Source organism: Tyto alba, unplaced genomic scaffold (assembly GCF_018691265.1).
Source record: "Tyto alba isolate M040663 unplaced genomic scaffold, T.alba_DEE_v4.0 Super-Scaffold_14, whole genome shotgun sequence".
Lineage (NCBI taxonomy): Eukaryota > Metazoa > Chordata > Aves > Strigiformes > Tytonidae > Tyto > Tyto alba.
Window position 1 is genome coordinate 52,186,772 of NW_024881276.1, and position 25,678 is coordinate 52,212,449.

At 40.1% G+C, this 25,678-nt stretch overlaps 1 protein-coding gene across 3 annotated transcripts in view; it reads right to left on the bottom strand.

Moving 5' to 3' along the window:
- The window catches only part of LOC116964757, a 207,398-nt gene that overhangs the window by 71,742 nt on the left and 109,978 nt on the right, over positions 1 to 25,678 (bottom strand). The gene's annotated exons all lie outside the window — the stretch shown is intronic.

Here is a 25,678-nt window from a genome sequence, read left to right on the forward strand (position 1 = left end):
TTCCATGAGGCAGTTGGGCAAATGGGAATTTTCATAGGCTGAATAGAGAGGTGTTTGTGTTGCCTGAGAGGTATTGCAGGGAAACCATGAGTGGATGTAAGAGAATACAGACAAGGCAGAGTTTGATGAGAGATGCCTCACTCTAGGGCCTCTTAGAATAACAGTTGAAAACTAAACTGTGGGTGGTTGGATATCTCATTTTCCTTACAGAATACCGAGGGATGATATAGAAAATCATGAAGACACTGTGTGCCTTAGTGTCAGTAAGTCAGTGTCACATCCCTCTCTCTGTGGACAATGTGTGACGGGGAATAAGAATGCCAGCTGATGCAGAGTGCTGCTTGGCTTGAACTTGATGGATCCTCCCCATGCCTATTTCTCTTCCTGGGTAGCTATTTATTTTGCATAGATTAGCTCTTACTGGTAAAAATAATTATAATTTCCTAATAATGGGCGTAATGTGAAACAAAATCTTGTTTCATGTTTTGGTCAAACATTTCAGTGGCTTTTATCACACACTGAATGCACTTGGCAGCAAGCTGAATGTAGGATCAATAGAACATTCAGCTACTAACCCTCCCCCTGCAATTCTTATTTTTAGTATGAGCTTTAAACACAGTATGTACTGACCAAATTCCTGGTTTGTATTCTTACATTCCCCCTGAATTTTCACTTGCATATACTATTACTCCTTCTATCCTCTCCTAACCCATTTTGAAATGTTATTGTTTGCCATTTTATAGCTGCTGTGTTTCACCTCAGAATTGGCTGCATTTCAGTTGTGGTTACTCATTACATCTAGTTTATCAGTCTCTGAAGCACTGTGGGAAGAAAGGTGTTAAAAGGAATAAAAATTACTATTATTATTTTTGGTGAATAGAATTTTCACGACATTTTAACGAGAATCATGCTATAAAAGACTGGGAGATTTAAAAGTTTAATGAAGCTCATTCACCATTTCTGTCCACATTAAAAAGAATTGAGACATCCATTTCACAAGAATATTTGCTGCCTCTCTACATCAGGCCCAAGAGATGCACAGTTGCAGCTAAGAAACATGTTGTCTACTAAAAAATTAGTTGGATCTTGAAAACCTGACATCCCTGATGAATAAGCCATTATATTTTTGGAGGGACTGTTTGAGTCTTTAGCCGCACCAGTAACTTAAGTATATGCAATACAGAGCCTCTATGAACAATGTCAAAGAGGTCAAAACATAAGAAAAATTAGTCAAATTCAGCACAGAAAATCCAGGAAGGTTTGACAAAAGAGCCCACACTTTCCACGTGTCTCTAGTGCTAAAACATTCAGCCTGTATTCTGCTTCCTACAGCTTCCTCCAGACTGCAGAAAAGACTATTTTCAAAGGGCTGACAATATAGCCCTAAAAGGAGGTACATGGAGAAATTTTAGATGCTAACAAGTTAGCAAATTGGCTGATAAATCCAAAACTACTGCCATTGGACAGCTGACCTCTCAACAGTAGGAATGGTAATCCCCTTCATGACACCAACTAGTTTAAACTCCTACCTGCTTTGGATCATATTTGCTGTTAAAAGCAATGCTGTTTTTTGAATCAACCCACGGGCTATGTCAGCTGTTGAGCTGATACATCCCTTCTCAGCCCGTGATGCTGACTGTTCCATGACTGCCCTTCTGGAGCCAGGGACAGCTGTATCTCACCTCCTGGCCAGCAAAATTCCTGCTGCTGTTTTCCAGCAGTGCATTCACGGCACTAGTGAATCTGGCAGTAGTCACAGGAGTAGTTTAGTATTCTGAAAGCTTGCACTTCGTTAGGTAAACCTAGGGAGGGTATGTGAAGTTAGCTGGCCTGGGTTCATGACTCATCCAAATCCTAACTAATGATTAGGTAAGCCTGTGTTAGCTTGAATCTTGTCCTTCATTGTGCCTCCAAACCATCAGAAACAACCCTACAAGCCCTCAGGTAATCAACTTTATAATGATCATCTCATTGCAAACTTACAGACTCTTTCAGCATATATCAGTGGGTAGTAACAGCAGATGACTATGAAGGGATGTGGTGCTCAAACAGATGCCACTGGTTTCTTAATCTGCAATTAAACTGTTGTGATTTTGATGCTAACAGCATTTTCTTTGCCACCACTTTTCAAACCAATACTTCAGAATAAGCTGACAAACTTTGGTTCCTAGGCTAAATTTGCCTTATGTGTGTCTGGTGTCTTCTGGGAAATAGGAACTGGTAGCTTAGTAAACAGTACTCTCATGGATTTGTGAGAGATTGATAAAGTTTTACAAGCCAATAAAGAAGTAACAGCAGTCCTAGCATGTTTTACAGGATGTAGCAATAGGATTTAAAACAAGCCACATGTAAACTTACAACTTAATGATCTTTACTTTTGGAGATCTGATGCCTTTTTGAACCTGTCCAAACTTTTTGGCCTGGGTAAAAGTGGAGTCTGCCTGAGGCTTCGAACACACTCCAAGTTCAGCAGTTCTGGACACCGGCACCCAAACTCAGGGTGTGCGAGGACACTGACTTTTCTAGTCTAGACAATCAGACTAGATTTTCTTAGAGTCTGTAAAAATTATACTGATGAAAAAGCCTCAAAGTTCTTCCTGCCTGAACTATATTACCTCTCACTAAATGTTTCCTGAACAGGAAGGGCTAATCTTTTCATTAAAAATTAATTCACTCATACATGCCCCACCATTTTAGTAAGAAAATCCATAAAGTTTTCACCTCTTGGCTGTCACAATCTTGGGCTGCTAGTCCTCTATATTGCTCTAACTTCATAGGCAGGGAAATTTCAAATTAAAAGAGGAAAGTCATGATGGTGCAAAAGAACATTTATGGGGTCATCATTAAAACTTTTAAGACTGTTGTAAGTAAGACCACTTTTTATACATAGACTGATGCCAAACCATGCCTTTAGCTGGACACATCTTAATTCATTCTTCTTGCAAACACAGAAACTGACAAAACTGGGGGAGTTTGCCTGGTTTAATAAGGAAATGGGACTGTCTGCCCAGCTAAATCACTTGAGTTTCATGATTGATTTCGACCAAGTTTCAAAGAGAAGTAGGCAATGAAGCTCCTTCAACTAGTGTCAAATGCTGTTGGGTAGATGAGAGACTCTGAGAAAATGCAGGCAGAACTCAGCTCTTATAAATACAATTTAACTGTAGCAACCTTACCAAACAGTACATACATACTCACTGATAATATATATATATATATATAGCCCCGGACTGGTCACAACAATGCTGTCTCTTTCTAAGAGAAATATCAAAGATAACATGTGCAGAGCTGAGGTTATTGTGGGGAATTTTACGAGATAAAGAATGCAAATGCATAGAAATGAGAAACATTTCTTAATTATGAGTTCCTCATTAAGAGAGTAATTCACGGATCTAAGGTCAGGATCTAAACATGGCCCAGGTTACTTTTCTCCCACCTGATTTGCCCCTTTGCCTGCCACTCTGGTTCTAATTTTGGATTATTAAGGAGGACATGGTATTGTTTCAGATTAGAGAAACACAGATGCAGTTGTAATGCACATGGGCCTCGGGCAAAACACCTGCAGAAATTTCTCTCATTTCTATTGCTCCTCTTGCAAGTTTTAGTACATCTGTCTGCTTGTGAAAGAAGAAAGAACAGTGGCGCTTTGGTATTATTTAAATATTACTGTTTTTTGCAAATTTACAGGCATCTTTATGGATAAGACATAAAGCCCCAAACTCTCCCATACTGTATACTCACATACCATATAACAAAGTCCTGTATCAATTAGATAATACAAGCTACATCATGCTATCATGGCTTTTATTGCCTTCATGTGCTGGACGGATGCCAGTGTGGGCAATTCTGTCATGCCACCGTACACTTCCTCATAGCTAAAATTGGCTCTTCACTTTTAGTCCCAAAGTTATGTAAGATACTGTACTGCTACATGCTTGGGTGCTGAGTCCTACATGTGAGTACTATCATCAGCTCTGGCTGGAAAGAAATCATAGCCACATCCAGGTGGTGACACAGAGTAATGCAGTCCAGAACTTTGCATTAATGTAACTTTACCAAGCCCGTGTCTAAACTCTGCTCAGTATTTTAAACATTTGCAATCTTTCAAGATCTCAACTCAAAACCAAATTAAATGCAATCTTAGAGAAAATTTTGCTTCCTCTTTCTCCTCTTTTGTCTTCATGAGAAACTCACTTGTCCAAGGAGAAAAAGAATAACATTTACTCCTAGATGTCTGGTAAGTTAAAATGCAATATTTTATGCCCATTCACAGGACTCTCCAATGAAGTGGGTGGCATTCTGGCCTGACACAGTAGGAGAGGTGCTTCTTTCTCTTCCTTAAATAATACAGTACTTTAAAATCATCCTAAAATTTATGCAAAAAAAATAATATTTCAAATGAGATGGGGAAAAAAAGCATCAGTTAGATTTCTCTCTTGTCTCTCAGACATCTGTAAACTGCCTTCATGATCCTAAGGCATCTGTATTTATGGGTAGATATGTATTTTAAAAGAATTGTCCTTAATGATTTTAAAGTGCTGCCAAACATTTCAAAGCATTCTTTTTCCCCCTGTAAACCATTTGGAATAAAGTGAACAATAGTGGTTTGGTACAGCAGAGCAGCCTGCATTTGGGATTGCTCACTGGGTAACACTCACTTAGTTTCTGGACACCATTACAGTAACTGTATCCATTCAGGACAAGATAATTGCAAATTTTGTGTATATAGCAGAGGTTTTTGCAGTGATCATTGTTAGAAGTGTTGCAAACAAAGTAGGCTAAGAAAGGAAAACTGAAAAACTGATGGCTCTCTTACCAAGCAGCAAAACTAGTCTTGTAATTTTCTAAAATAGCACACATACTTCAGACTGCACCCATGTAAGAGGTGTATGAAAAACTGTTACAAGTACTGAGCCTGGCACATATCGCTGCTTTTTCTGCTTGAAAGGTATTCACAGAAAGGATGCCATCTTCCCGAACTTACCCATTACTTACTGAGTCTCATTTTGTAATTTTTTTTGCATTGCTGTCTGTTGTAAGCATACAACATTTTATTTTTCCGGACAGAGTGTTATGGTCATGGGATAAACTTAAAATTCTGGTTCAGGTTTCTAGTAAAATTTCTAAATTAATTTCCTGTGAACAATTTTTTTTTCTTTTCAAAAGAAGTTCATTTAGTAAAATAATCCTGGCAAGTGAGCCCCAAATGAACTGAACTTTTTCAACTTTTTGTGAAAAGCAAATTACAATTTGTTTTAAAAAATCCGAAGATTTTTGGAAAGGTTTTGTCTAGAATCGGTCTGACTAATGGTATTTAAGCTTACAGGTTGTGTCTATTGCCATCCTATCTGTGTGACTATTTATTAAACACTAGTATGCCTGACGTGTTCCCTTGCTCTAGTCTTCTGAAAAAGGAAAATATAAATTAACTGTAGAAGGAGCTGAACTGTGTTTTTCCGGTAATGGATATGAAAGGCTAGATTCACTGTGGAAATACTAAACTGGCCATGGAGATTCCTATTCAAAATATGGAAGCATATGAAGAAATTGTATTTCATGCCCAAGGAGGTTGTGGGTTCTCTGTCTTTGGACATTTTTAAAACTGGACTGGATGAGACCATGAGCAACTTGAAATAACTTTCAAATTGGCTCTGCTCTACAGGTCCCTTCTAACCTCAAGTTAGTTTATGATTCTTTGATTTTACATCTTATTTTCACACACATACATAAAACTGTGACCTTCAAAGGGAAGTGAGAGACACTTCTACCAAAGTAATACTCAGGCTATCAAATTATTGACACCTTTTCCATTTTGTGAGAGAATAGCATACTAATTTTTCTACTATGTTCAGGGTAATTCCTGTGGAAAAAAAATAGTGTAGGTATATATATTCATGTGCATGCACAAAGGAAGTGTGCGTCAGATCACCTTTCTGTCCACAACCCACAGAGCAGCTGTGCTCCACTGAGACAGTATGTGAAAAGAAAGACATATTTTGGCTTTTAGTGGTTCGGGAGAGTGTTTTGAGGATTAGAATTACTGGCTATGGAATTCTTTATGTGAGAGCAGACTAAGTCCTAAACTCATGTAGGTCAAAGAAAAAAAAGGCCACTTCTTCAGCAGGGTTTTCTTCAAAACCAAACCAAAACAAAAGAAAACAAAACTGTCCTTTTGCCTCCCATATATCAATGATGGCCATCTCAGCTATCCTCAGAGGGAAAAAGTACTGCTTACTAGTGCTTCACATACTTCAAAACATTTGTTAAAAACATTGGTTCTCAAACATTAACATACATTTATAGTGAATCATAACCTCTGTCTTCACTCTTTTTATAAACCAGATTTTTTTCTTTGAAGTTATTAGCACTTTTGTCATAATATACTTACAATACTTTGCTATTCTTATTTATCAACACATTAAAAAATAAATATGCTAACCAGAATTAATGAAAAATCCAACAGAAATATAAATGGAAATACAGTTTTCAGAAACTTCTTCCATTATTTATAGAAAATAATTCTGTATGCATCTGGTCAGACAAAGACAGCATTGGTGGTCTTGGACTCCCCATCGCCTACCTCAAAGTACAAATAATAACAAGAGAAACTGATAAGCACCTATTCACAAAGAAATGGCTCAAAACCAAACAGAGTTGTGGCAGATGGCTTGCACATTTCAGGGGAAGCACAATGTGTGATTGCAATTTGGAAAGTCCTGCATGGGACTGGATGTGTGCTGATATGCGCAAAGCAGTGAGGGGAAGGGATTCAGACAAAATCACTCTATCTCCAACTTCCCTGGTGGTTGGTAGCATGTGTGTGGTATTCAGTAGAACATCAGCAATCAGTCTGGGCTGCAAAGTTTTTTAAGGCCCTAAAGCAGTACTTTACAAACCCTGGGAAAAAGGTTTCCTCATGCATCTGTTCATGGTTGTCACAGGAATCAGTTATCTTTGCCATACCTGTGGACAGCAGTTATTTTGATTCTAGTTTATTTATTGTCTAAGTGGAAAAGGAATCTCTTGTTAGACATTATTCAGAGCAACTTTCTAAATTTTTCCAGACAAGCCCTCTGCCTGTCTTGATATCTGGACATCTTAGCTTCTGTTTTAGGTTACAAGCATTTCAGTATATTGCTTATAACACCAGTATCATTACCATATGAGTAGTTCTTCATAAACAGAAAAAAGAATACTTCTGTTCCAAGACAAAGAACTAACATTCAGACCCCACAACATACACACACACACACACACACACACACACACACACTTGCCTCTAAATAGAAGACTTAAAATATTTTCCAGGAAGCATTATCAGGAATTGGAACTTCAAGCAAGTATTTCAGAAGACAGACCAGCTTTTATAATTCATATTAGACATTTCTCATCAAAAGCTCGGAAAGCTTCTTCTCTTCCCTTTGCCTTTTTTTGTTCTTTGCCTTTAATCTATTCTCTCCCAGTATGACTCCTCATGAACTGTGTATCGTACCTGTCTAGATCTCAGGGTGCATAATATAGGAGAGCCAATATAACTGACACATGCTGGGATTTCTCCTGTTTTGCAGACTCTGTAAGTCTGCAAATGTTCAGATATAGTTTCAGGCCGAATTTATTTCCTTCTTCCTTCCGCCAAGTCTCTCCCATGGGACAGCACATTATCTTTCATAATAATTGTATGTTTTCCTCTATGAGCATCTTACAGTATGTTGGAAGCTGGATGAGACACTCACAATGTGCTGACAATTAGTCTGTGTGAAGGAGAACATCATGCAGAGAAAATCAGGAGAGTCAGAGGTTGACAGAGTGGTCCTGTGAGCAACCACACCTTCACAAAGATTTTCTCTTTGCTTTTTCAAGGAAACACATCTGATTTTTAAAATCCTGAAGCAGAACTTTTTGGCTCCTCTCACAAATTGGACCCGGAATTCCAGAGTGATTTGGGGTGAATTATACAGGCTTTGCCATTTTTAGCATATGGGAAGCTTTTGTATGTCATAATTAGGCAACTGGAATTCACATGTATGAAGCAGACCTTATATGCACTCTTCCTGATTGCTTAAACCTGTCAACATGCAGGAAAGCTGCAGGCTTTCTTGACCACATTAGATTTTTATTGTGTCTGTGGTCAGAAGACAAATAGCCAGAAGACCCTGTCCGTAGTTTAATTTAGAAGAACATTTTCCACTATTCCAGTACTAAAGCGGGGTTTTAAAGTGATCTATATCCACTTTAAGACCAGACAAATGTACTGCCAACTTTAAATGCTAATGAAAATCAAGGCATTCATATTTCTGTGTCCCATTTCCCTAGTAGATGCAAAATATTGTTTCCTTTGTCTCTTATCTTCTTATGACTGGAACTGTGCTTCACTATGTTTTGCAGCACTGAATGCAAGAAAGCCATTAGCTTGGTTTGATGTGTGAGATGGTGCAGTATACAAGAAAGAACACAAAACTAAAATTGAAAGACAATTCCTTTTTAAAGACCCTGTTTGGATTCAGTGATCCTATTGTCCTTCCAGTCTGAGTTAATAATGTATAAAAAAAGTTTAAAATCAATAACAGCTCCTAAGCACGTTTTTGTAACTTTTGCTCTGAATCATCCCTGGATGCCAACCAACACTGCTGAATCTCTCCACTGCTGCAAGATGCCTCCCCTTTCCTGCATCTCCTCAGGACTGACAGAGCATGGGAGGACAGCCTGAGGCCAGACTGTCTCTGCCCTCTTGCCTCTTCCTTTAGAGAATGGAAATGAGGAATCCCTCCTTTGGCTTCACTGGAGGAGGATGGGGAGGGACTTGCCTTGAATCTACAGCCATGCATCCATTGTAAGCTGTCTGATGTAGGAAATAGAGATCCTTCGCTCAAAGGAGGTTGTTAAATAGAGTATGTTTTTTATCCCAAGGACAAATAGTAGTACCCCTTTGAGAGAAGGCACAGAGGACACTAAAAAGCATTTAAATCAAGCTCAGGGAAAAGGGGCAAGCAGGTAACTCACAAAGGGAAGAGCAAAGGGACAGGTGAAATATTAAGCTGCACAGCAGCAGTCTCGAGCATACTTTGTAAATCATTATCCAAATCATAAATCAATGAACATCATAGGTCACTTATGCTATTAAAAAAAGGGCAAAGTTCATATTTCGGTATGGCCTTGTGTTGAACCAGTGGTGGTTCCATACATAGTTCCCAAGCATATCTGGAAAATATATTGTACATTTCTTAGTCAAAAAAAAAAAAAAAAGAAAGAAAGAAAGAAAGAAAAAAAATGGATACAATAAATTGCCCACCAAACTGTGCACACAAAGAAAATAAAAAGACTGTTTGAACAGCTGGAATTTAAAACTTATTATATTCCCGAGTTATTTATTTTAATAAATGATCAGGTATAATTAAGGTTAAAATGATCACACAAGCAGGAAGAGAAACAATCCTGTTATTATGGCTTCCAAGAACTAGAACCCTGCAACAGTGCTGGTAGAGGGCCCTGTGTTATTGGTGGTAACTTTAGATAGAAATAAAAGCATTTTTAACCACAACCACTTGAAGCATATGCACCGCTGTCACAGTTAGGGGGGATCAAGTGAGTTGAGGGCTGAGGCTGACACATTTCTGCTTTTATATTTAGTACCTTAACACATTTTTGAGGTACAGCTTCTATATTGAAATCAGAAAAATGTCAGTCTCTGCAGTAGCCACAAAGGTGGAAAGGAATCAACCTCACTAAAGTGTACACACATTTTTTTTTTTTTCTGTTTGCCATTGTCTTGGGGTAGACAGTAATTTACTTAAACCTAAGGCAGAAAATTTAGTCTTCAGTCTCTCAGTTTGTTATACAATAATTGGCTGTTATGGAAAGTATCCAGGTTTTTACTCCCACCCCTAAAGGAGAAAAAATCAGGTCACAGGGTAGCATAGTATCTTTTAAAACATCATGATATCTTTCCAGCATGTAGCTGGGAGCCCTGACCTGTGAGGAGCAGGGAGCCGTGTGGATTATTGTGCCTGCACAGAGCCCTGTGGAGGAGGAGGGCAGAAATTCCTTAGGCAGAATCAAGCATATGGAAAAAACCCTCAGCATCTGCAGGATTTCGGTAGAAGCGGTGCAGGCATTCACCAGAATAGGTCAAAGTACTTTCATCAATAAATACATTTGATCCAATGTAAAGTTGTCCAAGTTCTGGTTCCACTTTGCCAATGGGGTTGGTATGTGGCAAATACAGGGAAGCTCCCCATTTTTTGAAGAAATGCTCCAGAGGTAGTAAACACTTTTATGGGGACCTCATCCAAGAACCGCTGAAGTTAGTGAGGGCAGGATTTCAACCTCAAAGTCATTTTTAAAGGTCAGTGAAGTAAAGAGAAAGACTGCCATTGATTTTTATGGGCTTCCAATGCACTTGTTTTTCACCCCTGGGAATTTGAGTCAGATCAGAACTTTGCAAGTCTGATTTGAGCAGCAAGAAGTTTTCCTTTTGGTAGGTATTTTCCCACACCCAAAACCACTAAAAACTTTCCCACATTTCAGTAAGATTAGCCATTGTTGTTCAGGATATGTACAGGTCTATGGAGAAGGTCCAACCAGAAAAAATAAATCCAGGAGAGAAGGCTATACATTTTGCAATTGTATTTCATCATTTATGCCACAATATTCATTTTTTTCTAAATGACATTTAATTGCTTTCTCCTGAGGAACTCCCTTTAAAGCACTGTTTTCCTAAATAAGTCCAGAAGTTTCTACATATCAGATGAATGACACATCCTGCATCTAGTCTGAATCCAAGTAATTCTATTTGAAAACATGTTTTCTCATTTCATTATGCAAGTAAAATGAAGATAATCAGACTTGAGAAAAGGTATTACTGTTTCCCAGTTCTTTCAGTCAAACTGCACATCTGCTTTTTGATTCTCTGGGGTTTTTTTAATGCTTTGTAAACGAAGCATGAAACCCACATCTTAGGGCAAGAGATGAAGGAGATGCACCATGTGCACATGCTTAAAAAGGGCTCAAAAAAGTAGTAAGTATTCTAGAAACCCCTGACTTTCCTACCCACTTCCTTCCACACACATGGAGCAACCTCTTCAAATGGGAGAGCATGAATATGGCAAGTCTAGCAGGCACTCCCTGCTGAAGTCATCGTGCAATTTTAGGAACTGTACCTGTAAGGACAGACCTTAAGAAACATTTGGGATACAATATTTCGTGATAACAACAAACTGGTTAGTTTCAGCAGTAATGACTAATTGTATGGGCCATAGTTTGTCCTGTCTCAGACAGACTGGGATCCTAATGAGCTGGTGCCAGTCACCCTACAATTTTCCTGTGGAATGGATCTTCCCAGAAGTGCTGCTGTGTTCCTCATGCAAAACATTCACCATCGTCTTTTGTCCAAGGCTGGCTTCTTTTGGAGCATGTTATTGTCCTACTGTGCTTCCCTTTACTATTTTTCATTCAAAGACAGGCATTGACTTCAGTGGATAGGTAGGTGTTGACTCTGACTAGCTGATGCTATCAGCCATGATGCAAAGCTCTGACTAAGCTCCTTTGTGGACCCTGTGTGCAAGGCACCAGTTGCCTGCTCCCGCACAAACACTTCAGTAGTTTCAGAGAAGCTGCTTATATCCTTTGGGTCATCACATGGAGCGGGTCCCCTGTCTATGCAGAAGTTCTGCAGATCTGCTCAAAATTAGCCAGGAGTGTAGACCAAGATGAAGCAATTTAAACAACCACTGTAATGAATTTACATCATTACAGCATATAGTACATGTATGTGCAGGTTTTCAGAACATAGTGCTAAGGCAAAAGGGATTTCCTGGCATGAATTTGGATAGGTTATTTTTAATAGAGTTGGGCTTTTTTTTCTTCTTTTTTTTTTTTTTTTTTTTTTTTCAGTGATTGGTAGATGTGGTAGAAGAAGTGGAGCTCTGGAGGCAGTGAAACAGTCCAAAATTTGTGCCAAGATCTTCTTTCATCTGATCTAAAAGGTTATTTCTCCAGTTGTCTTTGTATGAAACATTTGTCTAGGAAGAGCCAGAGTGGTCTGCTTTGACATTTTTACTTCTGGTTTTAAAATGTCCTTTTTCCATTAGAAGGACTTACCTTATACGTAAGGAAGGAAAAAAGCTTGTTAAAAAGCAATGATGAGAACAAATGAATCCAAATGTTTCACTTCAGAGTAAAAGAAACATTTGGAGTGATCCAAAAACACTTGTCTGTTGTTTCTATTTTCCTGAGCTTTCCAAATTGAATCTAAATAGTATTTCTTCAACTTTTTCCACTCAGGCACAGAGTAAAAATCCCATTATTCTCCCAACTGTATTTAGAAGTTGTCAAAACTTATGTGAGCTTTGTAAATTATCTTTAACAGGTACAGCTAAAATCTACAATTTATGAGGCCAGCCATCAAGTATTCTGTATGTTTGAACAAAGATTATTGTGCATTTTAGAGAAAAGTATACTGGAAGTATGCCGAGGATTTTCAATTTTCTTATTCTCCTACCTGTAGCTACTATGGATTTCAGAGATAGAATCCACAGTTAACACAGCTTAGAAACTTCTAAAAAAAATCAAGAAAGCATTTATTTCTTAATAAACTCCTTCTTTAAGTTCTTGGAGATTTCAGAGCACCATCAAATATCTCACAGAAAGCTGGGAAGCTTCCACGTCTAGCTCTGGTGAGTCACTGGATCTGAAATCTGCCATTAGTTCTGATCTGCTTATTGCCTGCCTTACACCTCAGGTCAATGCAGTTTAGAGCAAATGAACACATGTAATGTATCATGGGTTGGTATGGCTGAAAGGTCTATGATTAAAATATAATTTTGAAAGTTCTTCAGGTTTTAGAAGTTAGACATGGCCCCTGAGGGAGATTGAGAGGACCAAGGGCAGTAGAAATACAAAATTACATTTACCTTCAGTACATAGGCATTATTTTTCAGCATCCAAAGGTCTGTTGCCTTTGTGCTCTTTCAAGTGCACTGCTCTTCGGAGTCCACAATCTGAATGAACAGAGAACTTCCTCCTGTTACGTGATCCTTACCAAAAGGACAGCTGTTTGCTACAGCAGAGGATGCTGGCATTTTTTGTGCACAACTCAGCAGGCAAAGGGCTGCTCACAGCAGCTATGACATAGCTATATCATTCATGTCTGCAAGATTTTAAGACAACCTCAGGCACCGTCACTCTATAGACAGTATGTCAGATATTTTCCAAACACATTCTCTGTGCCACAGGTATACTTCAACAGTAACAAAGTGCCACAACAGCTGCCAGTGAAAAAGACAACTTTAATTGCATCCCTTCTTTTCATCCCATAATAAAGGCAGTGGGGAAAACACATGAGTATTGATCTCTGGACCCAACTACTAAGAAAAGCTCAGGGTGTATATGTATGTATGTGTGTGTGCAGTTAGCATACATGCTCACAGCAGTCAGTACTTGTATCCAGTACGTTCTGTGGGACTCTTCCCAGTCCTGGTACCTTGACTGCTCAGCCTGGTGACCTGGCTCTGATCCCCTCACACACATGGTTCCCTGCATTTCTAACAAGGATTGACAGTGTGTATCCCTGGGAGTCAGGATGCAGCCAGAGCAGGTACCTGAAGCATAGAGCTGAGAAGCTATCCTAGATCTGATTGATGAGAGAGCCTACACAAATTGTCCATAATGCTAAACCTTACAGTAAAATTTATTATCTCAATTTTCCATCAATATATTTCACTGAGGGTTATGGTTACAGTCCTCTTATCCCAGTTCTACAGAGAAGAAAGCCAAAGTGAGCACTGGGAGGACAGATACACTCCTGCTATCCTCCAGTAGGTTAGCAGCAGAGCTGGAAAGAGAAGTTGTATCTTTTTAGTTGCAATCCAGTGCCCTAGTCCACTATCAGCCTTATCATTACATAGATTAAGAGCACTACTACAGGAGCCTGAGGTATCTTGCTGAAGTGTGTTGTATATTAATTACATGAGGAGACTGGAGAGTCATTAAATACAGAAGTACAACACAGATTAAATTCAAATATATCATACTGAAAACACACATACAATTTCAAAAATGCTTAAATCAGTCTAGAGAATGAATCTCTATGATTTTCAGTCACTTAGACCCCCTGAAAAGGCAGGGGGAAAGCCATCCAATTCTATGTACCTAAAATAGCAGGCCAAAGGCCCTCCTAGGTCCTCCCTCTAATAAGAGCAGACAGAGCAGCTCTTCCAAGAGCAATTCAGAGCATCAGTGCTCTGGATCAATCCCTCCAGAAGCCTTTCTCTGAGTACTGACAGGAAGTATTGGTAAAATTATGGAAGCAGCTAGTTAAATTGGATGATAAAAAATATGTGGTGAAAATAACATCCTAATACTTCTATGGTTTTTATCCAACACTAGCTACTGACTTTGTTGTTTTATTTTCTGTCTAACGTTTAGGAAATGTACTGACCTCCCAGTGGTCAGATGCTACAACTGCTAGGTGATGATGTGCAAATCAGCATGTTCTCAGCTCAGTGTACATAGAAAATACAGCCTTTTTGTACTGGTTTTGGCTGGGATAGAGTTAATTTTCTTCATAGCAGCTCCTGTGGTGCTATGTTTTGGATTTGTGATGAAAACAGTCTTGAGAACACAGGGATGTTTTAGCTATTGCAGTTCCTATGCAGCATCAAGGGCCTTTCTGTTTCTCACTTTACCCCACCAGTGAGCAGGCTGAGGATACACAAGAAGTTGTGAGAGGGCACAGCCAGGACAGCTGACCCCAACTGACCAAAGGGATATCCCACACCATATGGTGTCATGCTCAGCAATAAAAGTTGAGGGAAGAAGGAGGAAGAGGGGACATTTGGAGTTATGGTGTTTGTCTTCCCAAGTCACTGTTATACATGATGGAGCCCTGCTGCCCTGGAGATGGCTGAGCACCTGCCCACCGATGGGAAGTAGAAAATTAATTCCTTATTTTGCTTTGCTTGCACACACAATTTTCTTTATTATTAAACTGTCTTTATCTCAACCCACAAGTTTTCTCACTTTTGTCCTCCCAATTCTTTCCTGCATCCCACTCGGGGGGGAATGAGCAAGCATCTGGGTGACACTGAGTTGCATGTTACAGAACATGTTTCCTCTCTGGTACTCACTTTATGTGCACATCTATCATGTCACAGCTCACATGCACCTAGAAATCAGCAGGTTGGTATTTCTGAGCTTTCCCAGCTTCTGTCCTCAATGGTAACATATATGCTACTGCTGTGTTTCACAGTTTAATACACACTGTAAAGAGAAAATGATGAGCCACTGAAGGGCCCATTTTTGCTACTGTGAGCTAGGAACAGAGGCTGTGATAGGAATTTACCAGAAGGAAAGCTTGTACACATTCTGCTGAAGATATACGTCAGCCAATATCTGGTAAATCAAATCAACAACCTACAGAAACTGGAAGCTAAATAGGACAGGTTTTATGCTTGTACTGTATACCTATGCAGTTGATAGTCATTGTTAGAAAGAGACAAATGCATCAGAATGAAGAATTTGTACAGCTTGTTTGAAACATGTGGTCAGCACAAAAGCTTGATGGATCCTTGGCAGAAACTAAGTTGGCAGGGCCTTGATCTAATGAGCAAAAATCAAATACTGAATTCTGAATATTGAAATATTTGATCAATGACCAGAGAGTTCTGCCACTGTTTAGTTAACAAATGACTCATCATATGCCAATCTAAGCTATTAACTTTCTGACTTTGTCATGATTATGCATGGAGTGAATTATTATCCATTGCTGTTCAGTTCCCTCCATCATAACACCCCCAGAAGCAAAAGCAGATGTTACAAGCCAGTAGACGGTCACTTGCAAAGCTAAGCTCAATTGCAATTTGCTGCTGTTGAAGTCTGTAAACATAAACCCATGTTCACCAGCTCAATGATCTGGTCTCTTGAGTTCTTGAAGAGACTCCTCATGTACACATTGATTGGGTCACTTCTGAATGGAGAGTTTTCTCTAACCTTTTGGAACTGTGGCAATCCCATCCACTCCTTTTGGCTCATCTGTCTTGGTGTGACTCCATGAGTGAGCTGCAGCTCATTTCCTCCAGGACAGAGAAGCAAGGACTTACTGCAATTACTACATGAAGGCATAAACTGTCTTTGGACATTGCAGATACCAAAATTTTACATGGGTTCAAGGGGAAATGGAAATTCAGAGAAATCCACTGAGGACTGCTAAATATGTAGCTTAGAAAGCTCCTGAGCTGCAAGTGGCTGGCAGCAGGGAAGGTACTTGGGGAAAATACCATGTATGTCTGCTTTCTTTGTACACTTCTTGGCTCATGTTGGAGGCAGGATACAGTGCTACTAAGAACATTGGTCTGACCCAGAATGGCTGCTTGTCTATGTTGTATTAGCTAAATGCTCACATCCTCCATGCAGACAAACTGTCTGCAGTTAAAGTCAATTTGTAGTTTCCTGGCTAGTCTAAAAACTGCAGCAAGCAGTTACAGCCTCCTCTTTCCCCCACCCTGAATGATCTGACACTACATGCTCCCAGTTGGTGGCTATGTTGCTTAAACTGGTGTCCACAGCTTGTGTATTCCCCTCTGCAGAGCTGCTTGTTCTTACTCTGTGTTGCAGCCTGCATGAGGCTAACAGGCACTTTTGTAGTTTGTGTCTACATGGTGAATTGGGCTCATAAACATCTGGCTGTGACAGAGCGCCTGTTTGCTTGGCAGAGCATTCATCAGTCAGGTTGATTCCTTGATCTGGTTTGCAGCAGTGAGGCTCCATGGGCACATACTGGAGCCACCCAGAGGCTGGTGTACAGATGAGCTGACAGCTGAGAGGAAGGACAGGACGACTGCTCGCACCAACACTGTAGTCAAAGCAAAACTGATGGAACCACAGCTGGAGCTGCGAGTGATTAACACCACTTCTCCTGCAACTTCCAACCCATTCTTTGATCCTTTCCATAGCCCTCAAAGGGACCATGACCTTCACTTTGAAAACCACTGCTGCAGCACAACCAAGCTGAGAGGGGAAGTCCACTGGCAATATACAGCTGTAAATCTGGGTTAAATAACAAGTTAGCCTAGATTAATGGCTGCTTGCTGCTTCTGGTGCACAGAGGCAAACATGACCCATTAACAGCAGATGTACATTTCTTTAAATTAGTCTGCTAGAGTAAAGCCCAAATGTAAGTGAAACCAAAAGCAAGGCCTCAGGCTTTGAAAGGATGTGAAAGAGAAGGAGCGTATGCACAGAAACTCTACTACAAGAAGCCATTTTTTCCTTAGGCAGAAACAAGCAATGCTAGAAACCAATATGACAATTGTTTCTTATACTAAATTTACTCTGTTCTGGTTGGTTTGTTTGTTGCCTTTTTTTTTTTTTTTTTTTTTTTTTTTTTTTAATAGCCACTGTCCTTTCCCTTTAATTTTTTTCCTTGGATAAAACAGAGCATAGTGATTAGGGATATCAGCTCTTGAAATGGTAGTGATCATTAATAATTAACGTGCGCAGCCATTACTGTGTAGGCCACCTGATGCTCCTTATAGGTTTTTTTGTTACATCGCACAAAACATATTAAAAAGGATACCATCCCTCAGCCATCAAAATTAGATCAGGTTGAATATCACATTAAAATATTTAATAGAAAATGCATCTTTCCCGTTGAGGGTGGAAAAAACCAACACTGACATGCAGTACTCATAGTCTTTTGTGGGAACATGTCCAATTGTAAAAAATAATCACAGTATAAATAAATCAGCAGATAATTAACATGCCTTGGCTGGAAGATGGGTTGAAATGTATTGTGTCATGTCTGGCTAGATCAGCAGCACATCAACCTAGTGAAAACTAACCCAGTTTTTTGAAAGTGTTCTCTGTTGATAAATACTCCTTAGAGCATCATTGCCTGTCCCCACAACATCTTGGATGCTAGGCCATGTAGGATTGAGAGGGTCCAGGCCATTTACCAAGGAGTTTCTGAAGACATTGCTGCCGTGTCTGCTGCTCAACTAGAAAGCAATCTAGTTTTACCTCATTCAATAAATGTGCACATTTAGAAAAGCAAATCTTGGCAAGTGGGAAAATATTATGATGCATTCCACTGTTTCATGTTAAAAAGACAGTATGAAATTAAATTAAGCCTTTTGGGGAAAGTATATTGGAGGACAAATTAAGCCCAAACCTAGAGAAATATTCTCAGGGAATTAAATATAACTACATTCCTTTCTTTGGAATATGCTTTTCTAATCTTTTGTCAGAATGTTCTGCATTTGGCATACCACAAAGCTCCAGCTTTCCTAAAGAGTTCCAGACAGGCAATGTTGTCTAAAGGACTGTACCCTGTGTGGATTGGGACTTACTCCTTTCTACTTCAACAGAAGAAAATATAATTTTTTTCTATTGTATGTTCTAACTCACTACTGCTGAAAATGCTGAAAGTTGCACCAGTGTCTATTCTGAGGTCCAGCTGGATTTACAGCTGTTTGCAGAAAGTCTTGGGTTACTGCTTTTTTTTTTTTTTTTTTTTTGTCTATTAGAATAAATCTCTAGTATCTGGGAGAAAACCCATAGTATAGGGTAAGGGAGTAAATTTGGCTGACAGAACAGAATGGTTGGAAGGGACTAGCCTGAGCTGATGCCCCCCTAAGGACGCAAACAACTCTTCTAAGAATAGGTGAGAAAGAAGGTGTACAGCTGTCCCAAGTTATTTTATTATACTCAAGAACTGTTTAATGAGAAGGCCGAAGTGTTTCATTTGTACAGATACACATCCATATGAATCATCTGCACTTCAGACAGATAACAAGAGGGACCAAGAATTTGTGCAAAGAGTTAGGACTGAATCTTAGACAAGAACAGGTCCCAAAAAACAGGGAAATTCAGTGGGTTTGGTAGGTTTTGGACTGAGAGCCCCAGGGACTGATGACCTGTCCTGGGTTGAGTGAGTGGTGGAGTTTTTTGGTGGCAGGGGAGGGGGCTATCGGGGCGACCCCTGTGAGGAGCTTCTTGAAGCTCCCCCAGCTCCAAGCCAGCTCCAATTCTGTTTGGGAAATTGAGCCCATCAGCTGCGCCTCTGCGATAACGTATTTAAGAAGGGACGTGGTGACGGGCAGTGGGACTTGTGAGTAAGAGTTGCTACAGCTGCATGAACACCAAGGTCAGTGGAGGAATGGAGGAAGAAAGGAGGGGGGAGGTGTGCCGGAGAAGAGACCCCCCTGGATCCTGTGGTGAGACGGCAGGGCGGCCCCCCCTGCCACCCATGGAGATCTATGGTGGAGCAGACATTGATTTATGGCCTGTTGCTCCTGCTTGCCTGAACAAGGTTCTGTGCCCGAAGAAGGCCGGGGTCTCATGGGAAAAGGTAGCCCCGCTGCTGTAATTCAGTGCTGGGAGGATTGCAGCGTGCGGGGGTGTCGCACGCTGGAGCAGCTCGGGAAGGGCTGCAGCCGTGGGAGGGAATCCAGTCGGAGGAAGTTAGTGACCCATGACGGAGCAGTGTGGGGAACGCTGCGGCCCGTGGGAGGAATTCATGTCGGAGAAAGTTTGTGGAGGACTGTCTCCTGTGAGAGGGGGACCACGATGGAGCAGGAGGAACAAGTTCCAGACACTCCCCTCACCGAGGATAAGGGAAGTGGCAGCGCTGACTGCACCCCCCATTCCCTGCCCCTGCGCCACTGGGGGAGGAGGTAGAGATATCGGGAGCAGAGCTGAGCCCGGGAAGAAGGGAGGGGTGGGGGGAAGGTGTTCTCAAGATGTGGCAATGCTTCTCGCTGTCCTACTCTGTTATGTGTTGTTAGTGTCTGTAAAAAATGTATGGTTTTTTTTTCTTCCCCTAACGAGTCTGCCTTTTGCTCGTGATCATAAAGGGGAATTTTTCCCCATCCCAGTCCTATCTTGAACCCCAAGCCTGGCTCTCTGTCCCTTCTCATTGCCGGAGGGGAAGGGAGAGAGAGCTGCTGCATTGTGGTTGGCTGTCAATCAGGCCCAAACCACAACATGACCTTTCATAGGCCACAGTGTGGGTGGGTATAGCATAGACCATGACAGTAAATCATTACTACATCTTTGCTGCTGACACACTTTGCTCCTCAGAAGGAAAGACTACCTGCAAGCTACTAACTAGACAAAGAACTTCAGCTGGAGCCTGTGAATTACTGGTTATTTTTTGCTCTGATGCAAAACTCCTTTTGGAGAGAAAAGAAAGGCAACCTGTTCTTCATGTTTCAGCAATAGGAAAGAGTATGCATCCACTGTGGGTGAAATACACGGGAAAGGCAAGTGCAAGAGATGGTTTCAGAAAGCTTTATCTGTGCCATGTCGTCCACATCTAACACAACATACATTAGAATGCATTGGAAGGGTGCTTTACAGGTAGTTTTGTTCCTTACAATGGAGAGCTTTCTTTGCCATAGATGAGAGGAATGGGATCTTATACCACTGCAATGGGAGTGGCTGCCACAGACTTAACTGCCATACATTGGCCTGGTTTACAAGAATATCAGACTGGAATGACAAAGTCAAAAGATCACCCAGGATATTATTCCTTACCCATGAAAAGAGTTGGATATTTGAAAGCATTCCTCACTTGATCATCACTTTGCAACATTCCAGTGTGTTTTATATTTTCCTTAGTGTAGGAAACTGCCTCACTTCTTAGTGTAGGAAAAATTAGGTTAAAGGTTATTAAATCTGCCACTAACATTTCTTATTATTAGAAAATAATATATTCAGAAAATCGGACTCTGAAGCACTTTCTAAACTTTTCTACAACTCCTATAGCTCGTGTGTGCTATTACTATCCACCATTCATTGATTTCCATTTACTCCTCCTGTGATGTTATTCATTTCCTAATCAACCCTCCATAGAAATACTGGATTCACTTCCACCATTATTCTGTTGTTATTAAGAGACTTTTTGACATTTCTTGTCGTAAGACGCTGTTATAACTTAGTTACACTTTTACAAGTTCAGTTGAAATTTTCCATGGCTGGTGTTTGCTCCAGGCTGTTGTTATTCATGTGTTTTTAAATTTCAAGAGTCATGGTTCAGTTGTTTCTGAGAAGAAAGTTAGGGAAAAATAAGTTTTGCCTACATATTAAAAAATTGAGACCATTTCTTGTATATAAAATTTGGCAGGGCAAGGGGCACTCCTGCCAGGAGTCCTTTCTGCTATCTTTGTGAAAGCTTTTTTTAAAAATGAATTTCACACATACTTAGTAAAACCCTTGGTTTTCTAGTAGCTATGATCTCTGAGGGCTCTTGCCCCACAAAGCATGGTCAGACTGCTCTCACCTCCTAGTGAGAGCTGGGCCCTGCTGCCAAGCCAGGTTAGGGTAATTGGGTTAAGACCGTAACAGCAACTCAAAATTATTCTAGACTATATATAGGAACTTAAAGCAGGGAGCCTCCTTCCCTCTTTGTTAATAAGATGACTGTCAGTAACCAACAACATGGAAGAGAAACCCACTGAAGCAAATTCAGAAGGGATATGTGCTAGACAGTATGTGGTGAAAAGGAACAGTTGAGAGTAATGAATCAAATGACAGAATGAAGCCAGTACTGGGTGCCTGTGAGAAACTGGATGAGTTAAGAGCCAGCTGGCTGAAGGGAGAGTCAGCGGGATCAGGCAAGAAACAAAAAGGTCACAACCTTTAAGGGTTTTTTTCATGGTTTTACTGTTAAAACTGAAAAATCTCATGTCTAGAAACTGATGTCTGATTTTTTACATTACGCCAGTAAAACAATTTTGCTGATTTCAAGTGGAGCTACTCTCACTTTTCAGCAGCAGTATGAAGAGCAGAATTGGATCCTTCAGTTGCACTGGAAAACTTTCTGCTTTCCAACTGCACCAGTAAGAGTTATGGCTTTGCATATGACTGTTATGAGTCTGTTTGGTTCTGGAATGAATCAAATTGTTCTACAAACCTACAACAGTTCTCAAATGTCATGCATGTGCAACAAACTAGGGGCTTTTTAGGAAGAACAGTCAAGCAGGGCAGAAATATGTGACCCTTCAGAAACTTTAAATCATGTTCCAAGTGAATCATGACATATTTGGTTTGCTATATTTTTCTTTATATCAAAAATGCCCTCATAGCAGATGAAGAAAAGAAGCAAACCAGTTGCTTATTGTACAGGTTAAGTCATACAGAAATGTTTGAATTAGAAATGTCACGAGAACACTGATTTAGAAGCTTTGTTTCATTATGGATGGTATTAGTCTTTTTAATCTACTTTGATGAGTGTTTGTATTCGGAGCTACATGAACAGGGTATGTATACCTAAGTAAAACAAATAAAACTGCCACATCTGGCCATACTCTCAAGAGTATATACAAAGCACTTGATGTGGTGCAAAGTTCACTCTGGAGTGGAGCACCAGAGTAGGAGCTGAGAGGGGCATAAGGCCTCCAAGCTCTGCCTTACAAAGACCCCACGTTCTGCTCCCCAAATGTGGCTGGCTATTGAGCAGGTCTTGTTCACAAAACTGGAAGCTGAATCGGTTATTGAGCTCAGAGAGACTCCATCAGCCTGGCTTCTGTTAATGCTGCTTTCCTCACTTGACCACCCACAGGGGAAAATGTTATGACTTCCCACAAAAGGGAGACCATAATGCCTGGGACTTGCATCCATTTTTGGAGAAAGAGATTTTTAAAAGAAAAAAACAAACCCCTGAACAAAACCCATGTTAAGACACATACAATAAAATTTGAAGATACATGCTGGGCCAACTTCTGATCTCAGCTGAACTGAGAAACTCTGCTAAAACAGAGGAGACTGGAAGAGAGAGAGGAAGAGAAGAGATGGGAGAAGCAGATGAAACAAAGAACAAATGTAGACAGGGTGATTAATTTCTCTCAGAACGGACAGAACCACTTATCCATAACTGCCTGTAACAGAACACACAATTTTTCCATGTATACAATGTTTTGAGTTGGTACAGAGACATTATGTGATTGCGAATGGGAGGGCAAAAGGGAATGAGACAGTCTCTGGCCCTGGTTCTGAGAAGGATGTGCTTTGTCTTCTGTGGTATTTAAGAACATGCTGTAACATTTTCCGGAACTGGAGTTTCTATCAAGAGATGCTTCATATTATGAAAATGTTCAGAAGTCTCTAGGTAGTTATCAGTGGTACTTTGCACTAATAACTTAGTCTGAGTGCTGGTTTATCATTCGCTAACATAAAAACAAATATTTGTTTATATAGTCTAGGCCTGTTGCTCCAGTTTTATGCTGTTATAATTCACTTGAGTGGATTTGAACTAGGAAAACATGGCACAGTATGTATGTATAACTTTTGATTAAAGAAAATATCCAGAAACAACACTATTAGGACAACAAAATCAAGAACTAAAATGTGAGGGAATGTCAGAATCAAGTGCTTCTCGATCAACATGAATGTGGCCTTCCTGTGTGCATGCATTCCATTGCAACCTTTAAACACAGGTCACCTATTACATTTTCTATACAGAAGCTTCCAATGGACAGAAAAGGTGGTGCCAACTTTACTAAAACAAAATACTGAATTGCTCTCTTTGTCATCTGGTGTGCAACTGCCTCACTCCTAGAATAATACCATTTCTCAGGGCAAATTACATTGATCTCTCAGCAAAAGACCACAAGGCCTGATGATGAAAGCACTATACATGAGCTAGGTATTACTAATACCTTAAGACAAAGCTAGATGATAGAGAAAACAGAAAGATTTTACAGAGAACCCGTTAATGACTGATAGAAGCAGCTAAAGCTAGTGCAGAAAAAAACAGAAGTTTAGCCATATTCTAGAATTTGTGTGGAATGGCACCAAAGCACAAGTTCTGCCCATAACTCCCTTGCTTAGCTGACATAAAAGTGTTAAGGTGTCACTATCATGCTATTTGACATCTGCCACATGGAAATCACATGAAAGAGGCTAGTTGTATTAAAACAACTAGGGAAAAACAAAACAAAACAAAACAAAACACAACAACAAAACAAACAAACAAAAACCCCAAACAAACAAACAACCAAAAAAAAAAAACCAAACAGCTATGCAAAACCACCTATGCAGATGACAGGAACTCCTCTGGAAACAGCACTGCTGTCTGCCTCCTCTTCAACAAAGATGAATTTCAAAGATAGTGATTTTTGATAGCTGGCCTTCATAGCATCAGCTGTAGGCAGATGTAGCTTTTTTGATCAATGAATTTTAACACACCTTCTCAGTAGCAGCAATAGAAATAGTAGTTTCAGTGGTGTTAGCTATAATTTTAACATCATATAAGTACACATTCTCATAGTCAGAAGACACTCATTCTTGTACTCCTGCAAAAGTGACAACTGAAGTGACAAACTGTGAGATGAAAACCTTTTGTGGTGGGCTTTCAGAGATCGGTTGGGAACTGCTGTGCTTGAAAGTAGCAAGAAGGAAGTAATTGCCAAGGGAGGATTCTTTCTTCCAGAATTAACTCAAGTAAGACATCAACTTCATCACTTTCAGATCTTTTAACATGCTCTCTTACTCTTACTACAGATACTCTCCTAACATGTTTGGAGCAGTAGATTGCCTGACAACCTTTTCTCTACTGAGTTTTCAAGTGTCCAGTTATCAGCAAGGTAATAGTCAGAAGCTACCTACTAAAAATGCATAAGAGGATGTAAAATAGGGGAGGTTCAGTGTTGGCACAGGGATTACGAGATCTGGATTTTACTCTTAGTTTTGACATGTCCTTTCAGGATGACTTTGTCAAGATCTTCTCCAGATGAAAATCTTTGAAGGGCTAGGGCTTATATCTCTCTGCAAGATAATCTTCCTCTTTTCCTTCTCTGACATATGTATTTTTATTGTGGCAGAGATGGTTTCACAGGTTTTTTGGGAGATTTGTTACAAGTAGGGTTCCTAAGTGGCCCTTTCAGCAGCACAAGTGGTTAACAACAGTGATTTAATTTGTATCCTCCTCATGGATATTCTTCTTGAAGTCCTCTTACCAGTTACAATGTAAAAGTCATACCAGTGTGAACCATGTATCACATCATGACCTATTCTTTTATTATTATATAGATATATCCAGATTTGTTGTATTTTTTTCCTGTGGCATATTGCACCCATCTGTGAGATGTGAAAATGGATCTAACAGATAGTGTGATCATGCAGAATACAGCTGTGGAAATTATTTCTGAGATGAGTTTCTACTGAATGAGAACAAAAGCATTTTGCCTGATCATGAAGTCACATGGCATGGGTTAAGATTTCACACAGACTGTCATTAAGTTGGGAGTAATACCATCAGCAAACTTGTGTACTGTAACAAAGTAGGCATGACCAGAGTCACTTCACATTCAAGGGGCTCTGACAAAATGAGCCTTTCTGATTTAAATCTGGAGCATTAAAAAGGAATCCTACCTGCATAGGGAGGGGAGAGGTTTCAGACATCTGTTGAATCAACTTATCTTCCTTGTCCTCAATATGTACCACCCATTTCTTGAGCTGTCTCTGCTGTCTCCTTATCTTGGGATAGATTCTACAAATCGACTGATACCGCACAGTTCAGCGTTGCCAGCTATTGCATGGGAAAGTCTGTGGCAGTGTGTGTTGTGGCTGTTAGAGTACAGCTTCCCAGAGCTGTCATCCTTTCTCTTTCAAGGCTAAAAGAAATACATGGACAAACTGGGCTGTGAAAGATCCTAGAAATTCAGTGCAGCATCTTATGGAGAAT